Source organism: Orcinus orca, chromosome 5 (assembly GCF_937001465.1).
Source record: "Orcinus orca chromosome 5, mOrcOrc1.1, whole genome shotgun sequence".
NCBI classification, from domain to species: domain Eukaryota; kingdom Metazoa; phylum Chordata; class Mammalia; order Artiodactyla; family Delphinidae; genus Orcinus; species Orcinus orca.
This window is the reverse complement of record NC_064563.1, coordinates 72,779,179-72,795,776: the sequence shown is the minus strand read 5'-3', so window position 1 is coordinate 72,795,776 and position 16,598 is coordinate 72,779,179. Positions and strand designations below refer to the sequence as shown.

At 36.0% G+C, this 16,598-nt stretch overlaps 1 pseudogene; it reads left to right on the top strand.

Annotated features, from left to right (window-relative positions):
- The first annotated feature begins 6,086 nt into the window (after nucleotides 1-6,086).
- Nucleotides 6,087-16,205, top strand: LOC117196191 (glutamyl-tRNA(Gln) amidotransferase subunit C, mitochondrial-like; annotated as a pseudogene).
- Nucleotides 16,206-16,598: the final 393 nt, after the last annotated feature.

Sequence of the window (16,598 nt, the reverse complement as noted above, 5' to 3'; positions counted from 1 at the left end):
AAAAACTGAAAGCATTTCCACTAAGATCAGGAACAAGACAAGGTTGCCCACTCTCACCACTCTTATTCAACATAGTTTTGCAAGTTTTAGCCACAGCAATCAGAGAAGAAAAGGAAATAAAAGGAATCCAAATTGGAAAAGAAGAAGTAAAGCTGTCACTGTTTGCAGATGACATGATCCTATACATAGAGTATCCTAAAGATGCTACCAGAAAACTACTAGTGCTAATCAATGAATTTGGTAAAGTAGCAGGATACAGAATTAATGCACAGAGATCTATGGCATTCCTATATGCTAATGATGAAAAATCTGAAACTGAAATCAAAAAAACACTCCCATTTACCATTGCAACAAAAAGAATAAAATATCTAGGAATAAACCTACCTAAGGAGACAAAAGACCTGTATGCAGAAAATTATAAGACACTGATGAAAGAAATTAAAGATGATACAAATAGGTGGAGAGATATACCATGTTCTTGGATTGGAAGAATCAACATTGTGAAAATGACTTTACTACCCAAAGCAATCTACAGATTCAATGCAATCCCTATCAAACTACCACTGGTATTTTTCACAGAACTAGAACAAAAAATTTCACAATTTCTATGGAAACACAAAAGACTCTGAATAGCCAAAGCAATCTTGAGAATGAAAAACGGAGCTGGAGGAATCAGGCTCCCTGACTTCAGACTATACTACAAAGCTACAGTAATCAAGACAGTATGGTACTGACACAAAAACAGAAATATCGATCAATGGAACAGGATAGAAAGCCCAGAGATAAACCCACGCACATATGGTCACCTTATCTTTGATAAAGGAGGCAGGAATGTACAGTGGAGAAAGGAAAGCCTCTTCAATAAGTGGTGCTGGGAAAACTGGACAGCTACATGTAAAAGTATGAGATTAGATCTCTCCCTAACACCATACACAAAAATAAGCTCAAAATTGATTAAAGACCTAAATGTAAGGCCAGACACCATCAAACTCTTAGAGGAAAACATAGGCAGGACACTCTATGACATAAATCACAGCAAGATCCTTTTTGAACCACCGCCTAGAGAAATGGAAATAAAAACAAAAATAAACAAATGGGACCTAATGAAACTTCAAAGCTTTTGCACAGCAAAAGAAACCATAAACAAGACCAAAAGACAACCCTCAGAATGGGAGAAAATATTTGCAAATGAAGCTACTGACAATGGATTAATCTCCAAAATTTACAAGCAGCTCATACAGCTCAATAACAAGAAAACAAACAACCTAACCCAAAAATGGGCAGAAGACCTAAATAGACATTTCACCAAAGAAGATATACAGACTGCCAACAAACACATGAAAGAATGCTCAACTTCATTAATCATTAGAGAAATGCAAATCAAAACTACAATGAGATGTCATCTCACACCAGTCAGAATGGCCATCATCAAAAAATCTAGAAACAATAAATGCTGGGGAGGGTGTGGAGAAAAGGGAACCCTCTTGCACTGTTGGTGGGAATGTAAATTGATACAGCCACTGTGGAGAACAGAATGGAGGTTCCTTAAAAAACTACAAATAGAACTACCATATGACCCAGCAATCCCACTACTGGGCATATACCCTGAGAAAACCATAATTCAAAAAGAGTCACGTACCACAATGTTCATTGCAGCTCTATTTACAATAGCCTGGAGATGAAAACAACCTAAGTGTCCATCATTGGATGAATGGATAAAGAAGATGTGGCACATATATACAATGGAATATTACTCAGCCATAAAAAGAAACGAAATTGAGCTATTTGTATTGAGGTGGATAGACCTAGAGTCTGTCATACAGAGTGAAGTAAGTCAGAAAGGGAAAGACAAATACCACATGCTAACACATATATATGGAATTTAAGGGGAAAAAATGTCATGAAGAACCTAGGGGTAAGACAGGAATAAAGACACAGACCTAGTAGAGAACGGCCTTGAGGATATGGGGAAGGGGAAGGGTAAGCTGTGACAGGGCGAGAGAGAGGTATGGACATATAAACACTACCAAACGTAAGGTAGATAGCTAGTGGGAAGCAGCCGCATAGCACAGGGAGATCAGCTTGGTGCTTTGTGACCGCCTGGAGGGGTGGGATAGGGAGGGTGGGAGGGAGGGAGATGCAAGAGGGAAGAGATATGGGAACATATGTATAAGTATAACTGATTCACTTTGTTATAAAGCAGAAACTAACACACCATTGTAAAGCAGTTATACTCCAGTAAAGATGTAAAAAAAAAAAAAAAGAAAAGAAATATCCTGAAGATCTTAGTTCTCAGTTAGGCCTTGAACTACAACTTTCTTATATGCAAAAAAAAAAAAAAAAAAGAAAGAAAGAAAGAAAGAGAGAATACTACTAATAATAATAAAAACAAAAACAATAACATTTTTTAGTTTATAGTGTGCTAACCATACATATAAATTCAAAATAAAGGTTCATGAGTTAAAAATAAAAATATTACACTCATTATCCAAACGAAAAAAGTGAAACTAAGAGAACAGAGAAGCATTTAAATCATAAAAGTATAGTAACCTGGAGCTGGAAGTAGCATTAAGGTTCCTCTAATTGAGCCCGACTTTAAAGATGAAGAAAAAAACTTGAAATAATTAATACGTATTATAGAAATTATTAAAACTCTGTCTTTGCTATAGAAACGCTAACAGTGATTTCACTTATAAGAGAGACAGGCTAAACTATCAATAGTTCCATAGGAGAGGTTAACCTGAGTTATACTCGTTTTGGGAATTTTTTTTTTAAACCCTTGTAGTTGCTGTGTCCTCTTCCTAGAAATATCCTTTTTTAGATACTTACATGACTCAACACCTTACCTCATTCATGTCCTTGCCCCCAAAATGTGGGCCTTCCCTGACCACCCATTCTAAAATAGCAACCTCTGTCACTTTCTATCCCTTTATTTTATTTTACTTTCTTTAAAATGTTTATCAAATCCTAACACCATAGTTTTGTCTGCCTGTGTATTTTCTATCTCCCCCCTAGAATGTAAGTTCATGATTTGTCTTACGACTGTATCCCTGGTGGCTTGCAACATTGCCTGGCACAGATTCAGCCCTCAGTAATTATATGCTGATTTACTAAATAGATGAGTTTTCTGAGCAGCTCATAAAGGTCACTAATAGTGCACTATACCACTGTCTCCATATCCCCTTATGCTTCAAGCACACAGCATACACACTAACAAGCACACTGGCACTCATATACAAGAATTTTGTCTTTATCAAATTCAGCAAACATTAAGTAGCAAGATTTCTACTAGGTTCTGTTCATTTGGGTACAGTATGTTGTGGAAGGGAAATGGGCTCAAGACAAGGTCTTCACCTTCAGAGAACCCATTGCCTGGGTATATTGAAGGAGGAAAAAACTTCCTCTGATTGTTGACTATTTAACTCTATGGTGTTTGAAGACACAGAAATATAAACTATTATAAGATGATAACATATTCCTTATGTTATCTTGAAAGGAGATCTGGAAAGTTTCCACATGAAGTTCTGGAAGAGGTAAACGAACAAAATTTCAATCAGTAGAGAAAGACGGAGAAAGACATTCCAGATAGAGTAAACTATACAACGAATGACATAAGGGATGGGGATGCAAGGCACGTGCAGAAATCATGTCCAGATTCCTAAAGGACTGAATATGCGGAGGCAAGTCCTCCGAACAAAATGTTGACATCATCCTTTGGCAATATTTGAATGCTGTTTGTAGACGTTTGGAATTTATTTTCTAAGTAAAAGGAAGCCATCGATGGTTTTGCCTAGTGGAGAAACATCACACAATTTTGTAGTGTTTTTTTAATATCAGGTATCATTCTCAGACATTAGATATACATAATCTTGTTTAATCCTGTCAGTAAGTCTGAGACTAGACTGCGGAGTTGAGGAAACAGATTCTCAGAAAAGATACATAACCTGAAAGGCTAAAACAGCTTGTAAATGCAAGGAGTAGTTTTGAAACAGGTTTCCTGACTTGAGGTTCACGGTTTGTTCCATTCTACATACCCTGATTAAATCTCCAGTTTGAAACATTACTTTGGATACGTTATTTAAGACAGACTATGGTGAGAAAAAACAGTCTAGGTTTGGAGTTCATTTAGGAATCGTTTGCAAATAAAAGAAAAAAAAGAAATAATGAGAGCTTGAACTAGTATAGGGGAATGGAAATGAAAAGACAGATGGGATAGGTAGTGTGAGGTTATTACACAGACCACTGGACAACTGGTTATTTTCCCTCTGTGGGAGTTCAATTTTGAAGAAGGAAATAAAAGTAAATTGCATTTCATTATTATTTATTTATTTGGTCAACTACCTTAGGGGAAGAAAAATGAAAATAACAGTAGAATGTAAAAGCAGGTGCCAAGAAAGACTTTGAAAAGAAACGGGCACTGTAATTTCTTTCCTTCTCTATCCTTCTTAAAAAAGACATAAAAGCTTTCAGTGTTTGTAGGTTTCCACATCCACCCACTTACACCTGTTCAGAAACATCTGTTTTCTTTGTATAATGGAAACTGCAACAAATAAAAACGCAGCTAATAATAACATGGTGAAGAGAAAAACTTTTTGTTAGTTTATTTAGTTTTATTTTGTTTTTTTCTAGGCTTAAAAGGGTAATTTTAAAAATAAAGTGTTTTTAGAACTAAACTGTGCGTTATTGGTTAGACCTAGGCATGGATTTGGATTCCTAGTATTTCCTTATTTCTTAATGTAGTTAGTGTATTTATTATTTTCATATGGTTCAATAAACATGTATTTTGGGCATTTTATGTCATTGTTTAATTTATTAAGATTTGAATTATACATATATGTAGAAAGAGAGAGAACAAATTCCATTATGGCAGATTATAGTCAAAACTGCTAACATCTTTTATTTTAGAGCTGCAAAGACTCTAGCAGCTCTAAATAAATTGAAATCTAGCACAACAATGAATCTTAACAAGAAAATTTCTGGCTCAGAAAATGATCTGTTGGACCTAAGAAATAAGTGAAGGAGCCAGCCATACAAAAAACAAGAGAGAGACCATTCCAGGCAAAGTTAATAATGAGGGTAAAGATTCTGGAACCAGAATAAGCCTGAAATTTTCAGTGGATAAAGTCCAGTGTGAATGAGGTGAAAGAAGCAGTGAGTGGGGATGTTGAAAATGTCAACAGGAACAAGATGATGCTTACCTTGGGGGCCAAGGAGGAAATTTCTATTTACTGAAGAAATTCATTGAAATGTTTTATTCCAGTGAGTAACCAGTCCAATTTATATATATATATATATATTTAACATCTTTATTGGAGTATAATTGCTTTACAATGGTGTGTTAGTTTCTGCTTTATAACAAAGTGAATCAGCTATACATATACATATGTTTCCATTTCTCCTCCCCTAATTTATGTTTTTGAAAGTTTACTATGACGACTCTGGGGATAATGAATGTAAGAAGGCAGGAGTAGAAGCAAGGAGACCAATTAAAAGGCTTTTACAATAGTCCAGGTAGGAAATGACTGAAGTCTTGGACTGGAGCAATGGAGATGATGTCCAGTGCTCATATTTGGGATATACAGTGGAGGAATGAGTATATCTGATGATAAATTAGCATGGAGTTTGTGCCCCTAAATTCATATTCAATTGGTCTACGTTGCACAAAATTTCCTTTATTTTAAAGAAGCAAAAACTATTCTGTGATGATTTAAATAATGATTAAATAATGATGTATTAAAATATAGTTTAAAAACTAGAATACCATACACAATGATTTATAGTACCAAAATTTCCCTTAGATATTAACAAAATTTCCCTTAGATATTAACAAAGTCATTTTACCCAAAAAAGAACATTGACAATATAACACTTATACCAAACACAATTGCTCATTTATTGTTTATGTGATTTATTCCTTATAAAATCTTCTCACTGTCTTATTATGTCATATATCTGCTTTTAACTCACTGAACTGCTATGTTATTTTAGCAGAGGTTTTTTTTTTAAAGGAATGTGTCATATGTATGAATTTCAACAAAATTGGGTCATTATAAACACAGAAGTGTTTAAGAGTTAATTTATTTCCCATGTACATGAGACTTTTGTTACGGGTTTCTCTGTGCATGAGTAAAATATAACTGAGCCATTTGATAGTAAACATGGCTAATGCTTTTAAATGAAAGCCTATTCTCAATCTGCAGAAATGCCTATTTAGTTGGAATTATGTTTGTATTTTCTGCTAAAGTATGTTCAAATTCAAGTAGTGCTTGTGTAATGAGATAGTCTACATTAAGCTCTAATAATGGTCTGCTGCATGATCACCACAATGATAATGTGTGTAATTTATCACACCTGCCATTGAAGGAGCTCTAAGAATTTCACAGACAGCCCCTCATTAATCTATTTAGCTTCTTTCTTCTTGAAAGTTTCTAAAGCTGTTTAAGAAATTATGCAGCAACTATGGGAAAGAAAAAGGTTTTAAAGTAGTCAGTAAAAAAAAAAATTGAGCGAGGTACAGGGTCACAAAGATGATAAATTCTGAGTCAAACTATCTGGAGAACTGTCACAATCACAGCTGTCACAAAAATTCCTGTTTTGTTAAATAGGGAAATACCCTAAAATATTCAGATCAAAATTTTCATTTTAGAAGATGTGCACCCCCGCTGATTTACATACTCATCTGCCCTCCCTGGAGGTATGAAGCACACTGAAGACCCAGAGGTCTTTCACTCTCAAACAAATCCTTGTGTTTCCCCAGTGCTGTATAATTATATACTTAAAGATTGTTTCCCATGTAACTAAAACGGATGCTATGTTTATGCATAATATACTTGGCATTCTAAAATATTCTGAAATTATTTATATTGTTTAATAATAAAGAATAAAGTGTATTCTGAATATATTAGTTAAGATATATGTTCTTGGTTGGCATAAAATGTTAGGCTAGCTAGAATATTAACAGACAACAAGTAATTGTTCTTTAACTTTATGATCTATTCATATATGTATATTTATATCAGATTACTGATTTTTAAGCACTTACAGAACACTTTCATTTGACAGATGTTATATAATTTTACCAAAACTCTAACCCTAAATCAAAGATTTCTTCAAGGATAATAAATACCTTGCAAAAAATATTTCCAGGGATTGGATCAGGGAGGGATGAATAGGCAGAGCACAGAGGATTTACAGGGCAGTGAAAATACTCTGCATGATGCCATAATGACGGATACGTTCATGTCATTATACATATGTCCAATCCACAGAATGTATAACACCAAGACTGAACCATATTATAAACTACATACTTGAAGTGATTATGATGTGTCAATGTAAGTTCATCAATTGTTATATATGTACCACTTTGGTGTGGGATATTGATAATGGGGGAGATTATGCATGTGTGAGGGCAGCGTGCATATAGGAAATCTCTGTACCTTCCTCTCAGTTTTGCTGTGAACTTTAAACTGCTCTAAAAAATAAAGTATTAGGTGGCTGGGCCTTTGGAACCATTGGGCGTGTGCCAGAGGTTCATCTCCAAGGAGAGTCCTCAGGGAAGTGGCCAGGTCATAGTCGAGGTGATGGACCACCTGCAGCATCTAGCACTGATGGACTTGGGCAGCCAAGAAGCCTACGGCACAACTGGAGAAAGCCATTGCCTTTGTGGACCAGCTCCGCCACCGATAAGAGTGGAGCTCACGGTGTCAGTACTGGAGGACAGTTGTCTATACTTGGGGTTCAACAATGTGGTGGAATGTACTGAAGAACTACTACAAATCTCCACATCGAGTTATGGAGGAGTATTCTGTGCCTCCCTCCCCATCCCAACCCTCCACCCCCGCAGGTAATATTTCTTTACCAAAGATGGATGAACAAGAGCCTATTTCACCCGGCTTAGTAGCTGTTCTGGGAAGGGGTACCCTGTTCACAAGCGGAACACGTGAACAGGTGAAACAGGTGGAAGCACAAGGATAGTATTTTGATATTCTGAACACTAATGGTCCCAATTTCTTCAGTCACTTGAAAAAAAGTTGATGGTTAAGTATTTTTTTAGTAATTAACTCTTCTGAAGACAGAATTGGGAAAGATATAGCCAAAACAAGGCAAAGAATTCCTGATGCTAATGGAAATAAAGGATATTGCCAGTTTCCAAAGAAACAGATTGAGTATTTACTCTCAGGCTATTCAGTATGGAAGATGTTATCCCCATTATCTCATCCCCCAAAGACTGTCTACCAAACTGCACATAAGTGAATTTTTCTATTTATGTAACTGTTAGACTTTGCATCTGATCCCTATGCGACAACCTGAGTTGTCCTTTTTAGTTGCTCTTTCTGTCCACCTAAGCAGCCTTATTATCTTTTTTTTTTTTTCCCCGTTGCGGAGCACAGGCTCCAGACGTGCAGGCTCAGCGGCCATGGCTCACGGGCCCAGCCGCTCCCCGGCATGTGGGATCATCCCGGACTGGGGCACGAACCCGTGTCCCCTGCATCGGCAGGCAGACTCTCAACCACTGCGCCACCAGGGAAACCCCCAGCCTTTTATCTTTAACAAACACACTTGAATTTGTTCCTGGGTACCCATTTTGTTCCCAGCAGAGGGAACCTTCTGCTAAGGTCTGAAGAGTGTTTGAAGTAGACTAAAGCTTGGAAACTCCCGACCTAGAACCATCCACCATCTCACAAAGTGATTATATGCAAAAAGGATACTAGCCACACATATAGTTTCTCTTTCTGAAAAGAATTTATCATCAAAATAGCCCTGGGATAGCTAACAATACTCTACTGTATATTAAAAATTTGCTAAGAGGGTAGATCTTATGTTAAGTGTTCTTACCAGATAAAAACAATAAAAAAGTAGGGGGGGAAACTTTGAGAGGTGATAGATATGTTCATAGCCTTGATGGCGGTCATGGTTTCATGGGGATATACTTAACGTCAAATTCATTCCGTTGTAAACATCAGATAAATACATCTTTTTACATATCAATTATACTTTAATATTGTTCTTTAAAATAAAGTTGAAAAACAAATTTTCAGATATAATGAGGATAAAAATAAATTAAAATTCACCTTGATTTAACAAAACAAATTTCAAAAACAGATATAGTTTATATTTACAAAAATAATTCTTGTAACAAAAAGATATTTTACTCTACAAAAACATTCAATATAGAATTTGTATAGACGTCACTTCAGATATCCCTGTTTAAACTGCATAGTTTGTGTAGAAATATTATTTAAAGCTCATATGATAGGAAATAGTTTATACTGGGAAAATATTCCGATTCTTTTCTACAAGTAATATGTTTGACTGGAGTTGAGAAGCTGCAAAGCTTTGTGAGGAAGGAGTAGCAAGCAGGTGTAGCCAATTAATTATGTAAATGTCAAATCAAGCATCCAACTATAGGTGGAATAGGTCAGGCAGAATAAAATGTCCTCTTAATTAGATAGAAAAGGACAGTCCCATTTGGAAGTGGCATATGTAGACACAGCTGCCTTTCTGAATGAATGGAATCAGAGCACCTAGCTGAATTTAAAAATGATGTTGTTTACACCTGTCTCAGGTTTAACACAAAGCATGCCCTCCTCATTTTCTGTGGATATCAGAATCAACTGCAGAAGAAAGTGTACAAAATAACTCAAAACTTAAATAATTCTTGGGAGTGTCTACAAGCCTGAGGATATTTGATCCCAAAGAATATTAATTGTGAAGAAAATATTTAACATATATTTCTGTAGACATCACTTTGTATGTTAAAATTTAGCCACTTTATCATGAGGTTATCAAAAAATAATTTTTACTATGAAACATTACATTACAGGTAGGATTGAGTCCACCAGGTACTCCTTGCATCCCATTGCCCTCCTTTTCAAAAGGTCTTAAATAGCCTTTATGTTGCATGTGTCAGTACCATTCACAGTCACATACATTTACCTCCTATATTTTGCTTTCACTGAGAAAAAATTGTATTATTTTGTATGCTTTAAGCTTTATATAAATGCTATCATGCCATGCACATTTTTTGCAACTTGTTTCTTTGCCATGATCTTATGTTCTTTGAACTTCACCTTTGTTGATATATGTAAATTTATTTAAATCATTTATTTAAATTGCCCTGTAGTATATCACATTACGGATATATTGTAATTTATTCATCCATTCACCTGTTGATGAACATTCAGATGATTTTCTAGCATGATACAACAATGTTCTCTTCTGTTTCTGTCTTTTTAATACATGCATATTTCTCTGGAAATGTTTTCAGGTCTCTAACTTTACTAGAAATTGTTAAATTTATCTAAATGTATCTACCAGTATATGCTCCATCAAAGGAATTATCATTTGTTTAGTTTCATTCTTAACTGAATATATTACTGTTAGGTTTTATATGTATGCATGATATAGCTAAAATGTTCTCTTGGTAAGTATAAATTATTCTAGGAAGCATGAGCGTCTTTCCATATTACCTGACCAGTTAGTTATTTCCTGAAATGAACTTTAACCATACTTTCTTAGATTGTCTTCTTCTTTCTTCTAGATTTCTAATATGTAAATGTACTCTGGGTAAAATGTAGAGTGGCAAAAAAAGCTAACAGATTTGCAGGAATAATATACAGAAGTTTGCAAATCTTTAGTGACAAATGTGATAAAACCTTTTAAAAATACAATTAATAAAACCAAAATATATGGAAAGATATTTATACATACTATATGAAAGACTAAGCATCATAAAACTGACAATTTTCCACAGAGAAATCTATCAATTTAATGTAATTCCAATCAAAATCAAAATAGTACTTTTTGATAATCTGATTCTGACATTCATATTAAATATAAAGAATCAAAAAAGAGCAAGGAACATTTTACAGAAGAAAAACAAGCTGGAAGGTATATCAGCCACATGTGAGCATCACTTTAGATTCCCTGTAACTCCCGGGCTTTTGTCTCATCCAGCTCTGAGGCATCTGCATCTCACCACGTATGTGCTCTAACCTGACCGTGCCTCAGCTCATACATTTGCTACATCCTTTTTGCCTCCTGCCTCAGAGTTTCCCTGTTCACAACAAGTCATAGGACTCTGCTCGGCCTCAAAACACAGACAACGTGAACGGTCATGAGAATAAATGACTCATGAATAAATCAAGTCTCTTTCCCCCACTGCATGGACTGTCTGAGATTCAATGTATACGTCTTATTTGAAGACAGTCCAGCAAACAGTTACACTAAAGAGCTCACCCTCCTAGCCTTCCCTCACTCCACTTGTCCCTCATTTCTCCTCCCAGGAATGCACTCCCCAATAAAGTTGTAGTTCATAAGCTTTCTATCTTAGGCTCTGCTTCTTGGGAAATGCAGAATAAGACAGAGAAATTTACCTACAAGATAGCCAGGGTTACCATAAAGCTGTGGTTATTAAGACAATTTGACATCGGTATAGGGGATGACAAATGGACCAAAGGGACAGACTAGAGTGACTCATAACAAATTCACACACATAAAGGAACAATAACTGACATAGGGACATTATAAATTACTGGGGAAAAGATGTACGACCCAACAAATTGTGATAAAGCAATTGTTTACTATTATTGACCTGAAACGAAAAGACTGCTAGTCATTTCTTCTTTAAAAATGAGCTTAGGACTTCTCTGGTGGTGCAGTGGTTAAGAAACCACCTGCCAATGCAGGGGACATGGGTTCGAGCACTGGTCCAGGAAGATCCAAATGCCACAGAGCAACTAAGCCCATGTGCCACAACTACTGAGCCTGCGCTCTACAGCCCGCGAGCCACAACTACTGAGTCCACGTGCCACAAATATTGAAGCCCGTGCGCTTAGAGCCCGTGCTCCGCAACAAAGAGAAGCCACCGCAATGAGAAGTTCACGCACTGCAACGAAGACCCAGTGCAGCCAAAAATTAATTAATCAATGAATTTTTTAAAAAAAAGCTTATTCAGGATCAGCAAAGAATTGCAATTCAGGGTCTGCAACCATGGTGAGTCATGTACAAAACAGAGAGGAGAATTATTTTACTGAGGGGAAAAGGAAGTCAGGAGGGCTATAGTAAACAAAGACTCCATGGCTTTTAATTGGCTGAGTTGGACCTGTCTCTCATTGGTTAGGTCTTGCCAAGCAAGAAGAGGGAGTATTTTCCTCCTTGTTGGACTCTGCTATAATGGTAGGGCATGAGAACTTTCCTTTCTGCCTCTAGGCCCTATTGATATGCATCATCTCAACTAATACTCAAAACAATCTTATTTAAAGGTAATGCAGATGAGCAAACTGTGATTCAGTAATTTTTCAATAGTCATGATGCTAATAAGTGTGAAAACTAGAATTCAAACATAAGTCTGTTGTATCCAAGGCCAAATATAATAGGAGACCAACCTTTGCTTTCCATCATGTGGTAGTTTATTTGAAATGTAAGAGAAAATATAGAGCATCACAAAACTGCCTGACTATACCTGTAAACCTATAAAGTGGTGGCAAATGTTTTTTCTTTTAAATTAATTAGCTTATTAAGTATATTTACAACATCATTCAAGTCTTACATATCTATTTTTATCAAAACTTTTTAGAAACATGGGAATTATTTTTGTGTACAAAATATACATAGCAAGTATGGTAACAAGAACCAGACTGCTGGCCAGACATTTGCCTAATCTCTGTTCATTGACAAGAATAACTTTTCCATTTCTACACTATGTGCTCTGGTCAGGACCTTGTTAGTTTACCCTATGAAGTAAGGGGGCTAGTCTAGATAACTTATGTTATCACTCTTAACCTACAGGCAGACAGCAACGTATAAAGGAGAGAGATAGTATAACAAATCAGACAGAAGGAACTGGCAATCAAAAACTGATTCGCAGTCAACTGGCTCTACATATGTAAAAACTATTGCCTATAGTACACTGTACACAACATATGTTCCAGAGTAAAACCTTGAAAAGTAAGCCTTAATATTTTAGAAAAAGAATATTTTCTATTATCTCAGTATAGGAAGGAATTTTTGAAAACAGGAATTGGAAAGTACAAAACATAAAGAAAAAGGTAGCTTTGACTACATTAAAATTAAATACGTAAATATATGAATATATTAAATGCCACTTAGAAAACATTAAAGTATCGATATATTAAAATATATGTATGAATATGTAAATTTATGAATATTCATAACATGTTATGGATACCTATTGTAGTAGATATTAATATTTTACACACACAAATTGGAAAAAATGTCAGAGATTGGGAGATGATACTAGTATCAGTAAGTAAAAGGCACAAAAAAGCCAATGCAGAAGGGGAGATATTTTTCATAGACTTTAAAAAACAACTAGAACTTTCCACATAAGATTTTTTTCTTAATAAAAGATAATAAACAATTACTCTGCTTAATAGGTATGAGGTTTCCTTTTGGAGGGAATAAAATGTTCTGGAATTAGAGATAGTTGTTGCCCAACACTGTGAATGTGCTAAACACCATCGAATTGTTCACTTTAATATGGTTAATTTTATGTTACGTAAAGTTTTTTCGACCAGAAAATTCAAAGGTATTAGATGAAGAAAATCTTGTTAATTTCATCACTGAAACTAGTATTCTCTTAAATTAAATTCTACCTTAAGAATAGAAAATAATTTGATTGTAAGTTTAAATATAGGATATTATCATTTTAAGGTACTAAATATGGAATGAAAATTGATGATTCTAAACTCCTGACAAGATCAAGGACAGAAAAAGTTAGAACATAGTGTCTTTTGCCAGATGTCTGGCACACTAAGCCAGACTGTTTGAGAAAATATTATGTACTCTGTAGGAAATGTTTGATTTCCACTGAGACAAGGTTAGATGGCTACACAAGTGGCTTATTCATTCCCTGGTGGCTGCATGTTCACGGTCTAAAAGTTGTTACCGTTTTCTCCTCTTCTACTTCTTTCGCTTTCCTTTTATCACCAATTTACCCTACTCCCTAAACCACAGTCAAGCACACAGATAATCCCATTATCTCATTTCCCCCTCCTCTAGCCCACTAACTGATGCAGAAGGAAATCAGATCAGATTGTTCAGGAGGGTTGGACTGGACATCCCATAACACAATGGTTAGTGCAGGTGCTTGGGTGCTCAACTCCTGGGCTTCCAATGGTAGCTGGTGAGAGACTGATGTGGGCTCCCCACTTCGATTATATAACATTGGAGATGTAACTTAAATATCGTACAACTCAGTTGCCTGATTTGTATGAGAGTGATGATAGTAATAGTACCTACTTCCAAGGTTATTGATATATTGTAAAAAAAAAAAAAAGGTTAATATAAAGCACTTGGAACAGTTTTGTCACATGGTAAGGACACAATACCTTTTAGCTATTGTAATGTCATTATTAATACAGCCTCAAAGCAAAGCACCTTGCCTATTAGGGCACCAAATTCTGCTCATATTAAGTCTAATGCTTTCTGAATTTTTGAATCAGTACAGTTTTAAAAGAAGAAGCTGCACCACCAGGAATCACACACACACACACACACACACACACACACAAAATAACTGATTGTAACTTTCTGAGTATTTCATAGTATATAGTTGTGGGAGTTGGTTAATGGTATAAGTAAGGCTGCTATCTTTGTGTCTGGTGTTGGAGACTGAAGTGGTAGAGGGAAGCAAAGCAAGTCATACACTTGTTACACTGGGAAGGGTGCTGCAGGGGCTGGCTCACCTTGTTAGTGTGGGGCAACAGCTAGGTAACCGATACTGCAGTTTCCACCAAATCCTCCTTCAGTTTCTCTGATATCTGTCTCAGGTGCCATTTACCAACCTGACAAAGAACAACCACATAACTCAAGTTGTGTGCTTGACAGTGGTTAGAGACCAGTGCAGGTCTCAGTCCATTGTGGATCCAGTTACTGCTCATGGACTTAACATCACTCTCACTATTGCACATCCATCTTCCATCTCTATCTTATGCAAATATCTTTTGTGGCCTCCCCTAACTTGGAACTCTTCAGTAAAGGGAATTCTTGAAAATGCAGTCCCAGTTTAGTTAAAATGAGAGAATACAAATCCACCACAGTCCACCCCTTGTCAAGTTGGCATCCATTTGCACCTCATTTAGCCATACTGAACTTAATTTCCAAATAAAGACAAGAGCAAAACCATGTTTGCACCTAACACAATGCAACTGTCCTTCACAAAACCAAAAACATGAGAATCCTCTCCCCCAAAGAGTCTACGAATTCCTTAATCTATTTTGAAGTGATATTTATTCCTCTTCTAGCTGAGTCACATTCCCCCTTTCATATTCTGAAATGTAAATGCTGAGATATAAAGGTAACTACTATAAATACATTTTATCACAGATAGTAGGGAAATGGTAGAGGTGAAGAGAAAAAATTGTTAATAAATACATAAATCTATTCATATCAAAGTAAAGAAGAAATATGCACGACTAATATAGTTCACATTTCTGCAACTGGCCACGTAGTCATAACTGGTATTTATAGCTACCTTTTCCCATTACCTGTTCTATGTTCCTGTCATCCTCAGCAAGCACCTCTTCTGGTCATGGTTACTTTCTGGATAGGTTGTCCCACACCTTCATTCCTGAAGGGTCTGGACCATTAGCACACCTGCCTATATTGGGTCATTAAAGCTTTTCCATTGACTTTATTCACAGGATATGCATGACTTTAATCACAGGATATGCAATTATGGAAAGGCATCCCAGGGGATATCCCTGGGTTATTACAGACATATTCCTCTTTATCTACCTCTTGTAGTAGCAACATATAAAATTTTAAACACACACATGGCCATATATATAATTTTGTATTATACATATTGTATACACATATGTATATATGTATGTACATATACAATCAAACAAAGGATTTAGTGTAGGAATTTGATCTAATGCCATTGTGGGAGTTGGTTAAACAGTCAGTGTACGATTGTTGTGATTCAGCCAGAATTCCACAGGGCAGGCAGTATAGAAGGGAAGATGGGTATGAAGTTGATGAGAACACGGACAAGTTGGAACCCACGGATACAAGCTGGAACCCATAAGGACAAAGGTCTTGATCTCATATCAGCCTCTCACCATCTCCAAGCATCCAACTTCGGTGCTGCAGTTATTCTGCAGGACATGCTGATGCCCTTCAACCTGGAGATAAACATTCACCATGGCCTAGAAGTCAACGAAGAAAAACGATGATCCAGGTGAACTACACTAACTAAGGATTAGGCATAGAAAGGAGTTCTGAAAAACATAGTTACAGCCCACTTAAATTGGTACAATACAAATCCATCATGCATTCCACAGCAGGCAAAAAAAAAAAAAAAATCATTCTGCATTAGAATGTAAGAGATTTCTAATCTTTTAGAATTCATCCCTAGTTTTTTTTTTTTTCTTCCAAAATCAGAGATGTACTGCCTATTCTAAAGATGGAGGTTGCTTTTCTAGACGTCGAAGTTCTGCATTCCAGAATCAGTTTTGCAGCTTGGAAACTGTGATAAATGTTCATTTATTTAACAACTGTAAGGCTCTGCTTGCCCCCTTGTAATTAGGACAAGTAAATCCAGCCTCTCCTCATTCACTGATTTGTTG